General features: G+C 44.7%; 6 non-coding genes across 6 annotated transcripts; 4 read left to right on the forward strand and 2 right to left on the reverse strand.

Moving 5' to 3' along the window:
• Nucleotides 1–659: 659 nt before the first annotated feature.
• On the forward strand, nucleotides 660–753 carry trnai-uau (transfer RNA isoleucine (anticodon UAU)). The gene is made up of 2 exons: nucleotides 660–697; nucleotides 718–753. It is a non-coding gene; the product is annotated as a tRNA-Ile (tRNA).
• A 7324-nt stretch (nucleotides 754–8077) lies between these two features.
• Nucleotides 8078–8159, forward strand: trnal-aag (transfer RNA leucine (anticodon AAG)). The gene has a single exon. It is a non-coding gene; the product is annotated as a tRNA-Leu (tRNA).
• A 1012-nt stretch (nucleotides 8160–9171) lies between these two features.
• trnat-agu (transfer RNA threonine (anticodon AGU)) lies at nucleotides 9172–9245 on the reverse strand. Its single transcript has one exon. It is a non-coding gene; the product is annotated as a tRNA-Thr (tRNA).
• A 1678-nt stretch (nucleotides 9246–10923) lies between these two features.
• trnal-aag (transfer RNA leucine (anticodon AAG)) lies at nucleotides 10924–11005 on the forward strand. The gene has a single exon. It is a non-coding gene; the product is annotated as a tRNA-Leu (tRNA).
• A 1012-nt stretch (nucleotides 11006–12017) lies between these two features.
• trnat-agu (transfer RNA threonine (anticodon AGU)) lies at nucleotides 12018–12091 on the reverse strand. Its single transcript has one exon. It is a non-coding gene; the product is annotated as a tRNA-Thr (tRNA).
• Nucleotides 12092–13769: 1678 nt separating this feature from the next.
• Nucleotides 13770–13851, forward strand: trnal-aag (transfer RNA leucine (anticodon AAG)). Its single transcript has one exon. It is a non-coding gene; the product is annotated as a tRNA-Leu (tRNA).
• Nucleotides 13852–14516: the final 665 nt, after the last annotated feature.

Here is a 14516-nt window from a genome sequence, read left to right on the forward strand (position 1 = left end):
GATTATGATGTACAGTAATTGCTCACTTAGTGAAATACTCACTTTTTTGGACCACTGAATATAGTTCTTCTGTGGGGCTGGCTTCAGACTCTGCTTATAGCGCCCGTCAAATAAAATAGATATTTAATTTGTACAGGAAGACGCATTCCGAAATGTATCTCTGCAGTTTTAGAAAACGCACAAACCGTATTCTAATTGCAGACTGCAGATCTGTGCAGCAATCGTACTACATTTCACTGTGATTCTGAAATACGTCTAGCAAACATATTCAGGTTTCCTTGAACTTTTAATAAAAAACGACTTCGCTTTCAATCTCTGATGTCACTGTAAACATCGGACGTGATGTTCCGCAGATGTGCAGTGTGTGCCTTCTTGTCTTATTCAAGTTTACTGGATTTTTGAAACGAAAATACAAACTGGACAGTTTCAGACACATGAAGACTCATAAATGTCACTAAAAATGACCGGGCTGATTTACGTGTCTGACCATCTCTCTCCTCCCTCTTTTGCAGTGAGCACTATTTTTTCATTTTCTTCCCTTGTAGTTTCCTCGCTCTTTTACTGTCCCTTTCTCCCACGGAGAGACGGAAAACGTGCCGAAATCGTTTTCACCCTGTGTTTGTTCAACGTCAGTGTGTGAAGGGAAAGCACTTTCCGCGGCTCCAGTGGCGCAATCGGTCAGCGCGCGGTACTTATACAGCAGTGCACAGCGGAGTCATGCCGAGGTTGTGAGTTCGAGCCTCACCTGGAGCAGCGTGTCCTGTCTTTAGCTACTGAAAGCAACTGTCCACTTTAGATACTGCTACTTATAGGTCGTCCTTAACACTTTATCTAACGGGATTGTAGCCTGTTAGGTATTTGCTGGAAATCCGGTCTAAATTAACATCAAAGGAACAGGTAAAGGTTTATTCCACGTCACACCCGAAGAAGGTTCCATGTTGTGTTTCCTTCTCCTTTCAGCATGGAATAAACCTATACTTTTTCCTTTGCAGCTGACGCAGGTCACTACTTAAATTCCCATCAGCTGTGGACCCCCAGCTGATCTCTACACAGATAGATGAGAGATATCTTCTTAGATGAGAGGTCTACTGGGACTAAGGGAGCATGATGGGGTACCAAAGACTTGAAAAAGCTCTGGCATTAGATTCTGTTTTTGTTGTTTCCCAGATTTGTATTTAATGTTCTTTTTGTTTTGAAGTTGTTCCTTTTTTTATTTTATTTTCTGTAGTCGTTAGACTACTACAGTGATTTACCTAGGTTCCCGGAAGGCTTCTTGCATCGTGGTTGTTGTGTTTTTGGGTTACAAGTATTTTTTTTTCTATTGATAGGACCCCACGCATTACTGTGGGACTAGTTAACTTAAGTTCTTACATTGTACCTGAAATTACCACATAAACTACTACTCTGTTTTTCTTTTTTTAAATAAAGGCACAAATGATGTTTTTTTTTCTTGCAGCTGATTGGCAATGACCCTACAACGGGTCATTGCAACGAACGTGGCTGCTGAAATTTGTCGGCAGCTCCATACTAAACCTGTTCTCAATTGCAACAAACCTAAAATAACATATGCTGCCCATTAGTTGTTACCGATGTAGGAGACTAACTTAAACCACCTCTTCACAGGGTTTATGTAGCTCAGTAGAGGAACAGTCGATCGCATTTGAACTGTTCTGAATGTAGTGGAAATAATATGGTCACAAAGTAACGAACATACGCACCACTCGCTTGAAATATTTACTGTAGCTAAAATTGTTTTCTAGACACCACAACTATTCACAATGAATTTGATGAATACATGTCTTTATTAATAAAAGTGTAATTTATTAATAATTAAGATTAATGTATATCTTTATTAGTAGCTGTATTACCGGTAATGCATGTACAGTCCTTAATATGGGATAGTGAACTTTCAGGTATCTTGGGGAGGTAAGAAAACTGAAATGAAGGAAATACATATTTAAAGGGGGTGTAAGTCTTAAATGTGTTCTGTTACATCTGGGTGTTAACTGAATAGATTGTGATTTGACACATGTCTTTGGGGAATTTGCAGGTACAGAAAATAACTTGAACTGAACAGGCAAATGTAAGGTTATGTTAAAGAAAAAAAAAACGTTGTCACCTTTTTCAACATGATTATTTAAGACAGTTTATCGGAACCGTATCTCTCCTCCATTCTGTGGCTGTGGTCCAACAGTAACGGTGGTGAAACAAGCAGAATGTGCGGAAAGAATTGGAGACGTAACGGGAGACTCATCCAGTCGACAGAAGGGTTGTGTACGCTGAGAAGTGTAGTTTAAAAGCTTAACGAGCCAGAGAGGAGTCAAACCTACGATCTTCTGATCCGAAGTCAAACACATTATCCATTGCGCTACTGGCTCTGATACCCTAAAGCCACCACTGTGAGCTTTGCGCTGCTATTAGTAATACTGTAGCACTCCGGTGTTCACAAGAGCCCCCCACCACCAGGGACTCAAACCCAGGCCTCCTGCATCACTCAACAGGGACCTAGCCTGTTGAGCTAAAGAGCAATCTCCCTTCAGTCCTGCGGCTGTGGCCCTGCTATTACAGGGAAGGGCAGTGACATCACCGCTCTGGTAAGCCGGCTCTTACACACTCAATGGTGGCCGTATGCGTTACACTCTCCCCCGCTTAACTCACCAACCTCAGCAAAGGGCTATCCCATCCCACTGCTGACACCAATGTAACGCTCCAGGGTTCACATGGGCATCCTCGCCACTGCCACATCAGGTCAGTCCCCCACCGTCGGGGACTCAAACCCAGGCCTCTGGCATCACTCAACAGGGACCAAGCCTGTTGAACTAAAGGGAGACCGTCCATAAGCTCAAGCGGTTGGGTCCCTGTTGAGCTATGGTGGCGGTTGCAGGTTTGAGTCCCCGACGGTGGGGGGCTGACTTAAGTGGCAATGGCAAGGGTGCCTGCCTGAACCCCCAACCATTACAATACTATACATCGCTCTGGTCCAAATTTTCTCAATTTGATTCACGTGTTTTCTACTTGTATTTAGCTACTAGGTCTTTCATTTGGTCTGTTTTAAAAATAGCATCTCAAACGATTTTATGTGTCATGCTGAAATTCACACACGGGGGATGTCACATGAAAGACAATTACAGATAAGATGTTGCGTTTAAAAAGAAATCCAGAGTGGCAGTAGAAAACAAAGCCTTATAAATGAGATGAAAGTGCTTGTAATGTAGTATGCTCTCTGAAGGCACTAGTTCTGTAGGGTTTGGGCATTTACTGGGACAATTATTAATTGTAGCAGTAAATCACAAAATTGATTCTTTTGGTGGCTTTAGAATCCAACCATGCGATATAACTCAAACAACGCACACACACAGGTACTAATACACGAGGATACATTTATTAATACATAGAATATGCATATAAACCTAACAGATCTTATCGAGAGGGTTATCAGAATACAAAAGGTATATAGTCAGTCAGTTATGAAGAGTTACACATCAAGAGGACATCCGTTCAGTATATCATTCATTTAGATCGTTTCGTAAATGAACTTGGTTATAACTTCTACATTAGATACTCAAAACAAGTACATAACTCTTAGGAATTAAATTGATATCAACTGGTTGGGATAACAATTGAATTCTCAAGCTGTAATGCATTGAAGTTGAATACTCATCTAATCTCTGGGGATTCAGATCTCCTGCGGGCACAAAGAAACAGTTGCAGGCTGTTGCTGTCCAATCCGCACTCTCTGGCTCCGTGACAGGCTGTGCTGTGCGGCTTGCGACGGTGCGCTGCTGATGCTCACTGACCGGCTGGTTAGTGTTGGATTTAACTAGCAAAGTTTGTGCACAGGAGAAAAGATGACTGTGGGTCCCAGCAAGTCAGGAAGAGGACCGGTTCGTTCCTGATGAAGAGCTAGTTCTGAATAGTGATTCAGCTGTCCACAGTTCCGACCTGTTCACGAGGCTTGCTGCTGGTGCTAACCTCGGGTGGATCCTCTGGTTACTCTCTGGCAACCTCCGCTCTAGACTCTTAGAACAAAGGAAAGTTCTGGCACTCGGACACATTGGCCATTCCGTGGTTGTCCGGGCTGAGTCTCAGGATGGTCAGGAGGCGCGCTGCGAGAATGTCCTGCCCTTGGGAGCCTTCTGCTCCTGGGCTGTCCTGCCCTGGAATTCTCCTTTGAATTCCCTTTAGAAAAGTCTACAGAATTCTCCTGAATCTTACTGAATCTCTTCGGCTCTCTGTGTTGCCTGTTTTTACCTGGAGGAACTTCAGCCCGTTGATTGGCTGAAAGTTCCATGGGCATCAGAGTCCCACGTGGGTTACTCGGCCCTACCAGTCCGTGATTGCTTGATCAAGGTGAGATATGAGTCACTTACTCCTGACACTTAGGAATGCAGTCCAGATGTCCATCTGGCACTCCCTAGACAGATAGGCGCCAATGGATGACCATTGATCATGATAGCCAGGCTTAGCTAAGTGCATCCCCCTTTGGGAGCTGTCCTAGGAAACCTTATCAAAGGAAACCTTAAATCAGCCTGCATGAATAGTTTCTCTGTGGCTGCACCACAGAGATGAACAGAGATATGAGGCCTAATTTGGGAAAGCTCAGAAACACTTAATTCTGCCTTCTTAATAAGCCTCGCCGCTACATGCTCTACCACTGAACTAAACTGACAAGCACTTTTGCCTGCGGCTCTTTAATTGAGTTAGGGAGAGTGAAGCGTCTACACAGTATACAATTTAAAGGTCGAAGCAAGACAATGTGATGCGAGGAGAATTCACAAAACGAGCCTCTGCTTTATCGTTTACTGAGCTTTCAATGAACATCTAAGTGAAAGACAAATTCACTATTTTCACTTTTTGTTTAAAGAACACTTTTATCACGTTCTGCACTCCCGATGGTGTTTTACGGTGCTTTTTTCTACACTCCTGATTTGAGGATCCCCAGCTAAAATATTTTTTAAATACAACAAAATTCCGATATATTGAATAGCATTTATGTTTACATTTATATTCATTCGTGCCAAAAGCTTGTGTTCTCTGCATATATCAGGATGTGGAAAGAGGCCCAATCACATCTGGAGTAGATAGTATTTAGGTCAAAGCTAATTCAAAGTGCGTCTCTGGGTGTGTTTGAATTACCGACGTGTTTGACTGAAGGACAAGCTCACGGTGCCATAAAAATTGACACACGTCATCTTTTCTTCTACATTCACAGGTTTTACGCTAAAGACAAAAAAAATTGTTGTCGTTTTCTTGCTAGCTGGCACTAATTATTCTGCACCAACAGGGAAGATTAGTATTTTATCTATCGCAATATGTGTGGAATTTGTTTTTAAAAAAGTTGCTCCAGAAATGAACACTTCCATTAAAGTTAAGGCAGACACCTGTTGCTGTCCACAACGACCAACTCTGCATGGCAAGAGAGGAAGAAAAGCACTGTGGTGATTTGAACCCAGAAGCTTATTTACTAAACATGCACGTTAACCAGCTAAGCCACAGCACCAATGGAGCACTCTCCTTTTACAGCCTCTTAGACACACCGCTCTGAGATACCTGTGTTCTGTGTGCGCTGAGCCTGCTCGCTGAGCAAGTGTTGAGAAATGGCTTTTATCTGGTTATTTCAAGTCCAAGGAGCTCAATATGCTTTTTATGTTTGACATCTTCAAGGAAAATGGTGAAATCTCAGGTGGAAGAGGAAAATGATCCTTGAGTAGAGGAAATACGACCATTTGAGCACTAACTCATGTCAGGAGGCTAACTTCTGGGATGAGGTGGTGGAGTGGTAAGGCGATGGACTACTAATCCATTGTGCTCTGCACATGTGGGTGTGAATCCCATCCTTGTGAAGTTCAGCAGTTGACAAATGTGCCTTTTTAAACTGGGTGTGCTTTCGTTTAGTCTTTCGCTCCTGTACTACAGCAGTAATATTTCTAGATGTGCATGAACATGGTATAGTAGGCTGACGGCAGGAACATGTGGTCCACAAGCAGTGACAGTATCAGAGGTGTCTGCAGTGTGTTGGTTTGTGAGCACTAATAAAATAACTTGCCATGGAAGCACGTGTGCCTGCATTAATACAGCTCCATTGAGCAGAAAAAGCAACACAAACACCGACTTGTCAACAGGAAGTTTCCGTAGCTGAAAACACAGCCATTGTGCTCCAGGTGAAGCTTGTGTCGCAGGATGTGTGTCATTGAAGCAGTCACGGTCTGGGATTGATTGGGTTATGTTGATTTGTGTTACAGGGTGTGGGTCATTGAGGCAGTAACAGGCTGTGATTGATTAGGTTATGTTGATTTCCAGGATGGTGTCAATGTTGCCTCTCACTCAAGGGGGTGACTGCAGTTGTCCCAATTAATACAGGAACAGTCAGTAAAAACAGTTAAACCCAAGTCGTTCAGGGAGCAATTAGGTATCGAGACTTGGAGGTGTGAGGAGTCGCTGAGCCAGTTTTAGCCAGACCAAGGGGTGAACTGATAAGGTTCCATGACACCTAGCTCAGCACTCCAACACCCCTCAAACAACACAAGCTTCCTCCTAGACCCGTTTCTGACAGGGACAGTGGAAACCCCCCTGAAAGGGATTGGCTAAGGAGAGGGATAAAAAGACCTGAGACAGAACAGAGGGGGCTCCCGATTCCCACTGGACCCTGGAGACGACACAGGCAGCACAAGGGAAGCTGTGAAGTGCAAGACCCCGGAGGTACTCTGCAGAGACTTCTAATACCTGGAGGCAAGGATCTACTGGTTCAGTAACTGACGACAACAAGAGACATTGGCATTGAAACAGAGGTACTGTACAGAGACTTTTAACACCTGAAGGTGAGGAACAGGGAAACTGGCACAGTTAGCACAGAGAGGAATGTAATACAGTCGCAGAGGATTTCTATTGTTACCTGAACAGAGACTGGGGAAATAGGAATGGGCGATACCCCTCTCCTCAAAGTGGGCCATCAGAGACTACAGGTACTAAGTAGAGACGTTCGAGGGACCTCTCTTTAGTATTTTACAGGAAAGACTGCTGCCCCTCTGTATTCATTTTGACCCTGGGAAGGACCTCTTGCTGCTGTGAATTCTGTTTTCGTTGTGTTTTTGGGTGATAGTGCATGTGAATGTAGTTGGAAAATAAAAAGGGCACTTATACAATACAAATGCTTGTCGCTGGTCTGTGTGTGCATTGGTGATTCTAGGAGATAAACAGAACCTGTGGTAATGTAGAGGGGCCCTAGCACCCCGTTTGTATTGCTAGGTGGTGTAGTCGTACACGAGGCAGGAACATCCCTCGCCCATAGGGTTCACCTTACTGTGACACCTTCTTCGTCTATGTTTTTTGAGTGAACTGCAAATGATCTTAGTATTGAAGTGCCGTCCCAAATAACCGATCCGAACAGTCTGCTTTACAGAGGAGCACTGCCGGAGCTTATCGTTGGAAACGATTGCTGGATTCTTCGAATTCGACTGAACTATAGCACAGATCTGCAGTCCACCATTAGAATACTGTGGGTGTGTTGTATAAGCCATACCGCCCAAAATAGTTCTAAAACAGGAGATGCATCCTCGTTTCGGAATGTGGTATAAAGTGAAATGGTCTGGGAAGAGTCCTATGTTTGAACAGTTCAAAATAGACGTAAAGGGGTATTTACGGACTCTTTCGAAATGTAAGAACAAGCTGTGCGGACCTTATCTTTATTTACCTTGTGTAATCGTTTTTCATAAAGTGTAATTGTATTATAGCATGTGCCCCTCACGATTTTCTTGATACGTTATATGTGCTCTTGTTTGTATTGTATGTAGTTTTGTTGTTCAAATAAAACGTAAAAGACACAACTTTCCGGATGCGGCTGCTGTAAAAATAAAATGACATCAAGGGTGCTGTACGCAGAGGTCTGAAACCTGCTCCACAGAAGATCTTTATCCAGAGGTGTTAAAGAAGTCGAGATCTCGCCATGAGAGGGGAAGCATCTCAGAAAAAGCAGGTGCAGTCGGTTCCACGGTCATAACGCCACTAATTCGGGCGACAAGAGCAAAACCCACCCGGCTTCCTGCGGGCAAGTAATGAGACAAAGAGACAGTACACAGCGGGTAGCGTGGCCGAGCGGTCTAAGGCGCTGGATTAAGGCTCCAGTCTCTTCGGGGGCGTGGGTTCAAATCCCACCGCTGCCAGGTGCTTTTGTCGAGACCCCCTTTCAGCTGGCTTCAGACGAAAGGGAGGGAGCTGCTTTTTGGCAGTCTCTCGAGAAACTAAGCAAAGTGTTTAAAGATACTTTCTCAGCTTGACATCAAGGCACAAAACAAAAACCTTCTTGCGTCCTCTCAACCCAAAAGCGCTTTGCCACTTTTTGCGTTATGCAGGGAACGACGTCTGCCCAGATCACTTTTGTGTCAATGCAAATCGTAGTGTGCCCTCCGTTTTAATGTTGGCTGTGCTGGCGTGCTGCTTCTGTCTGTGAAACTTGAATGTTCTGCTTCTTCACACCAAATCATCGGCGGGGGTTGAGCTTGTTAAATCTTTGCGCATAGCGCTCCTTTGGAAGTACTTTGTCCAAGTTCAAAAGCGATCGTGGGATTTACTTCATGCGTGCCAAAAAGCATGCCTCGCACGACAGATTTAAATGGGGAATGGAGCCTGCTTCTTGCTGTTTTTCCTGTGGTTGCAGTTACAAAGTTGATCGTGCTTTCACATTCTGTTAACAGTATTCACTGGCTGAGCTTTATCAGTTGGTTCATAAAGGAATCTCTGCTTCGGTTCCAGAAAAGTCATCTGTAGTGTGTTTTTTTCCGTGCCCATGGCAGTCTTTTAAAGATGGTAGTAATGGCGGAGAAGTTAATTTTTTATCCTCTTTAAAAGAATAAGGACGGGCTGGGGCGAGCTCCATTTACCACTCTTTCAGCTAACCGCCGAACTCGCGAACTGATTACACTGCAGAGCCACAGGCGCCTCGCTTTTCTCCATTCTCTGGGTCAGGGTGAAAAAAAACTTGCTGGTATTAGCTGGCCCGCTGGGAGCACCTCTTCTTCACTGATAAGCAAGATTTGTGTTTCATCTTTCTCAAGCTGTATAGATTTCTTTCAAAACAAGTTGTTCCAGAAAGGAAACGAACACTTGCATTCACCTGAATTAAAAGGCATGGGATTTGCCCGTAAGGATAAATTCTGCACAGTAAGACAGGAAGAAAGGCACCGCTGGGAATCGGACCCAGGATCTCCTGTTTACTAGACAGGCGCTTTAGCCAACTAAGCCACGGTGCCGGCAAAGTGCTGTCCTTTGACAGCCACATGGACACGTCTCAACTGCTCTGAGACATCTGCATTCGGTGTGCACCGAGCCTGCTCGCCTTGCAAGTTTCCTCATTTACATGCGATAGCTCCACCACTAAGAGAAAGGATGAGAAATGGCTTTTATCTGGCACTTTTCATGTCAGAGGATCTCAATCTGCTTTCCGTGTACAAGAGGATGTCCAACTCATGTAGCTAAAGACGTAGACGACAGTGCTCCACTGAAATCTTGATCTCACAACCCTCGGCATGACTCCGCTGTGTTCTGCTTTAGACAAAGGGGGGAAAAGACTTCTTTCATCACACGTTTTGCACTGTTTACGGTGTTTGCAGTGCTCTTTCTTAAATGAAAACCAGGAATCGGCACCATATGAGGTGAGACTAGATAATATTGGATCAAGTAGCCTCGCCATTCCATTCGTGACGTGCGCAAAGTGTAATTCCTGTCTTTATAGTGTGCTTGTTAGAGACTAAGCTGGCACCCAGAGCGCTTTAAATCCGGGAGTCAGCAACCCAAGACAATAGAGCTTCCTTCGTCTATGTTTTTTGCGTGAAGGGGGAAACCATGCGTGTGCTGCAAACGATCTTAGTATCGAAGTGCCATCCCACATAACCGATCCGAACAATCTGCTTTACAGAGGAGCACTGCCGGAGCTTATCGTTGGCAAACTGAAGACCAGGCTGACCTCTTCTGTGACTCTTGAACACTGAGTCTCAAGGTTGTGAATTCAAGCTCCACGCTGGCGGGAAATTCCATAGGTAATGATCACATTTTCTTGCATGCTAATCAAAAGAAATATTAAGAAACTTTTCCCGATACCAGTTTTTTACAAAAGTAAAGGCACATGGCACATGTGTGCCACATAACGTCCGAGTTTAGTGACAACTACCTCAGAGATTGTAAGCTGGGTAGTTTCAGATCAGATCACTTTTTGTATCAAAGGTTCAAGCAAACCCGAATACTTTTGCAAGAGACATTTCAGAATCCCAGTCAAATCCAGTACGATTGCTGGATCCTTTGAATTCGACTGAACTATAGCACAGATCTGCAGTCCACCATTAGAATACTGTGGGTGTGCTGTATAAGCCATACCGCCCAAAATAGTTCTAAAACAGGAGAAGCATCCTCGTTTAGGAATGTGGTATAAAGTGAAATGGTCTGGGAAGAGTCCTACGTTTGAACAGTTCAAAATAGACGTCAAGGGGTATTTACGGACTCTTTCGAAATGTAAGAACAAGCTGTGCGGACCTTATCTTTATTTACCTTGTGTAATCGTTTTTCATAAAGTGTAATTGTATTATAGCATGTGCCCCTGACGATTTTCTTGATACGTTATATGTGCTCTTGTTTGTATTGTATGTAGTTTTGTTGTTCAAATAAAACGTAAAAGACACAACTTTCCGGATGCGGCTGCTGTAAAAATAAAATGACATCAAGGGTGCTGTACGCAGAGGTCTGAAACCTGCTCCACAGAAGATCTTTATCCAGAGGTGTTAAAGAAGTCGAGATCTCGCCATGAGAGGGGAAGCATCTCAGAAAAAGCAGGTGCAGTCGGTTCCACGGTCATAACGCCACTAAGTCGGGCGACAAGAGCAAAACCCACCCGGCTTCCTCCGGGCAAGTAATGAGACAAAGAGACACCGCACAGCGGGTAGCGTGGCCGAGCGGTCTAAGGCGCTGGATTAAGGCTCCAGTCTCTTCGGGGGCGTGGGTTCGAATCCCACCGCTGCCAGGTGCTTTTGTCGAGACCCCCTTTCAGCTGGCTTCAGACGAAAGGGAGGGAACTGCTTTTTGGCAGTCTCTCGAGAAACTAAGCAAGGTGTTTAAAGATACTTTCTCAGCTTGACATCAAGGCACAAAACAAAAACCTTCTTGCGTCCTCTCAACCCAAAAGCGCTTTGCCACTTTTTGCGTTATGCAGGGAACGACGTCTGCCCAGATCACTTTTGTGTCAATGCAAATCGTAGTGTGCCCTCCGTTTTAATGTTGGCTGTGCTGGCGTGCTGCTTCTGTCTGTGAAACTTGAATGTTCTGCTTCTTCACACCAAATCATCGGCGGGGGTTGAGCTTGTTAAATCTTTGCGCATAGCGCTCCTTTGGAAGTACTTTGTCCAAGTTCAAAAGCAATCGTGGGATTTACTTCATGCGTGCCAAAAAGCATGCCTCGCACGACAGATTTAAATGGGGAATGGAGCCTGCTTCTTGCTGTTTTTCCTGTGGTTGCAGTTACAAAGTTGATCGTGCTTTCACATTCTGTTAACAGTATTCACTGGCTGAGCTTTATCAGTTGGTTCGTAAAGGAATCTCTGCTTCGGTTCCAGAAAAGTCATCTGTGGTGTGTTTTTTTCCGTGCCCATGGCAGTCTTTTAAAGCTGGTAGTAGTGGCGGCGAAGTTAATTTTTTATCCTCTTTAAAAGAATAAGGACGGGCTGGGGCGAGCTCCATTTACCACTCTTTCAGCTAGCCGCCGAACTCCCGAACTGATTACACTGCAGAGCCACAGGCGCCTCGCTTTTCTCCATTCTCTGGGTCAGGGTGAAAAAAAACTTGCTGGTATTAGCTGGCCCGCTGGGAGCACCTCTTCTTCACTGATAAGCAAGATTTGTGTTTCATCTTTCTCAAGCTGTATAGATTTCTTTCAAAACAAGTTGTTCCAGAAAGGAAACGAACACTTGCATTCACCTGAATTAAAAGGCATGGGATTTGCCCGTAAGGATAAATTCTGCACAGTAAGACAGGAAGAAAGGCACCGCTGGGAATCGGACCCAGGATCTCCTGTTTACTAGACAGGCGCTTTAGCCAACTAAGCCACGGTGCCGGCAAAGTGCTGTCCTTTGACAGCCACATGGACACGTCTCAACTGCTCTGAGACATCTGCATTCGGTGTGCACCGAGCCTGCTCGCCTTGCAAGTTTCCTCATTTACATGCGATAGCTCCACCACTAAGAGAAAGGATGAGAAATGGCTTTTATCTGGCACTTTTCATGTCAGAGGATCTCAATCTGCTTTCCGTGTACAAGAGGATGTCCAACTCATGTAGCTAAAGACGTAGACGACAGTGCTCCACTGAAATCTTGATCTCACAACCCTCGGCATGACTCCGCTGTGTTCTGCTTTAGACAAAGGGGGGAAAAGACTTCTTTCATCACACGTTTTGCACTGTTTACGGTGTTTGCAGTGCTCTTTCTTAAATGAAAACCAGGAATCGGCACCATATGAGGTGAGACTAGATAATATTGGATCAAGTAGCCTCGCCATTCCATTCGTGACGTGCGCAAAGTGTAATTCCTGTCTTTATAGTGTGCTTGTTAGAGACTAAGCTGGCACCCAGAGCGCTTTAAATCCGGGAGTCAGCAGCCCAAGACAATAGAGCTTCCTTCGTCTATGTTTTTTGCGTGAAGGGGGAAACCATGCGTGTGCTGCAAACGATCTTAGTATCGAAGTGCCGTCCCACATAACCGATCCGAACAATCTGCTTTACAGAGGAGCACTGCCGGAGCTTATCGTTGGCAAACTGAAGACCAGGCTGACCTCTTCTGTGACTCTTGAACACTGAGTCTCAAGGTTGTGAATTCAAGCTCCACGCTGGCGGGAAATTCCATAGGTAATGATCACATTTTCTTGCATGCTAATCAAAAGAAATATTAAGAAACTTTTCCCGATACCAGTTTTTTACAAAAGTAAAGGCACATGGCACATGTGTGCCACATCACGTCCGAGTTTAGTGACAACTACCTCAGAGATTGTAAGCTGGGTAGTTTCAGATCAGATCACTTTTTGTATCAAAGGTTCAAGCAAACCCGAATACTTTTGCAAGAGACATTTCAGAATCCCAGTCAAATCCAGTACGATTGCTGGATCCTTTGAATTCGACTGAACTATAGCACAGATCTGCAGTCCACCATTAGAATACTGTGGGTGTGCTGTATAAGCCATACCGCCCAAAATAGTTCTAAAACAGGAGAAGCATCCTCGTTTAGGAATGTGGTATAAAGTGAAATGGTCTGGGAAGAGTCCTACGTTTGAACAGTTCAAAATAGACGTCAAGGGGTATTTACGGACTCTTTCGAAATGTAAGAACAAGCTGTGCGGACCTTATCTTTATTTACCTTGTGTAATCGTTTTTCATAAAGTGTAATTGTATTATAGCATGTGCCCCTGACGATTTTCTTGATACGTTATATGTGCTCTTGTTTGTATTGTATGTAGTTTTGTTGTTCAAATAAAACGTAAAAGACACAACTTTCCGGATGCGGCTGCTGTAAAAATAAAATGACATCAAGGGTGCTGTACGCAGAGGTCTGAAACCTGCTCCACAGAAGATCTTTATCCAGAGGTGTTAAAGAAGTCGAGATCTCGCCATGAGAGGGGAAGCATCTCAGAAAAAGCAGGTGCAGTCGGTTCCACGGTCATAACGCCACTAAGTCGGGCGACAAGAGCAAAACCCACCCGGCTTCCTCCGGGCAAGTAATGAGACAAAGAGACACCGCACAGCGGGTAGCGTGGCCGAGCGGTCTAAGGCGCTGGATTAAGGCTCCAGTCTCTTCGGGGGCGGGGGTTCGAATCCCACCGCTGCCAGGTGCTTTTGTCGAGACCCCCTTTCAGCTGGCTTCAGACAAAAGGGAGGGAACTGCTTTTTGGCAGTCTCTCGAGAAACTAAGCAAAGTGTTTAAAGATACTTTCTCAGCTTGACATCAAGGCACAAAACAAAAACCTTCTTGCGTCCTCTCAACCCAAAAGCGCTTTGCCACTTTTTGCGTTATGCAGGGAACGACGTCTGCCCAGATCACTTTTGTGTCAATGCAAATCGTAGTGTGCCCTCCGTTTTAATGTTGGCTGTGCTGGCGTGCTGCTTCTGTCTGTGAAACTTGAATGTTCTGCTTCTTCACACCAAATCATCGGCGGGGGTTGAGCTTGTTAAATCTTTGCGCATAGCGCTCCTTTGGAAGTACTTTGTCCAAGTTCAAAAGCGATCGTGGGATTTACTTCATGCGTGCCAAAAAGCATGCCTCGCACGACAGATTTAAATGGGGAATGGAGCCTGCTTCTTGCTGTTTTTCCTGTGGTTGCAGTTACAAAGTTGATCATGCTTTCACATTCTGTTAACAGTATTCACTGGCTGAGCTTTATCAGTTGGTTCGTAAAGGAATCTCTGCTTCGGTTCCAGAAAAGTCATCTGTGGTGTGTTTTTTTCCGTGCCCATGGCAGTCTTTTAAAGCTGGTAGTAGTGGCGGCGAAGTTAA

The sequence above is a fragment of the Lepisosteus platostomus genome, chromosome 5, assembly GCF_059453375.1.
Source record: "Lepisosteus platostomus isolate fLepPlt1 chromosome 5, fLepPlt1.hap1, whole genome shotgun sequence".
NCBI lineage: Eukaryota > Metazoa > Chordata > Actinopteri > Semionotiformes > Lepisosteidae > Lepisosteus > Lepisosteus platostomus.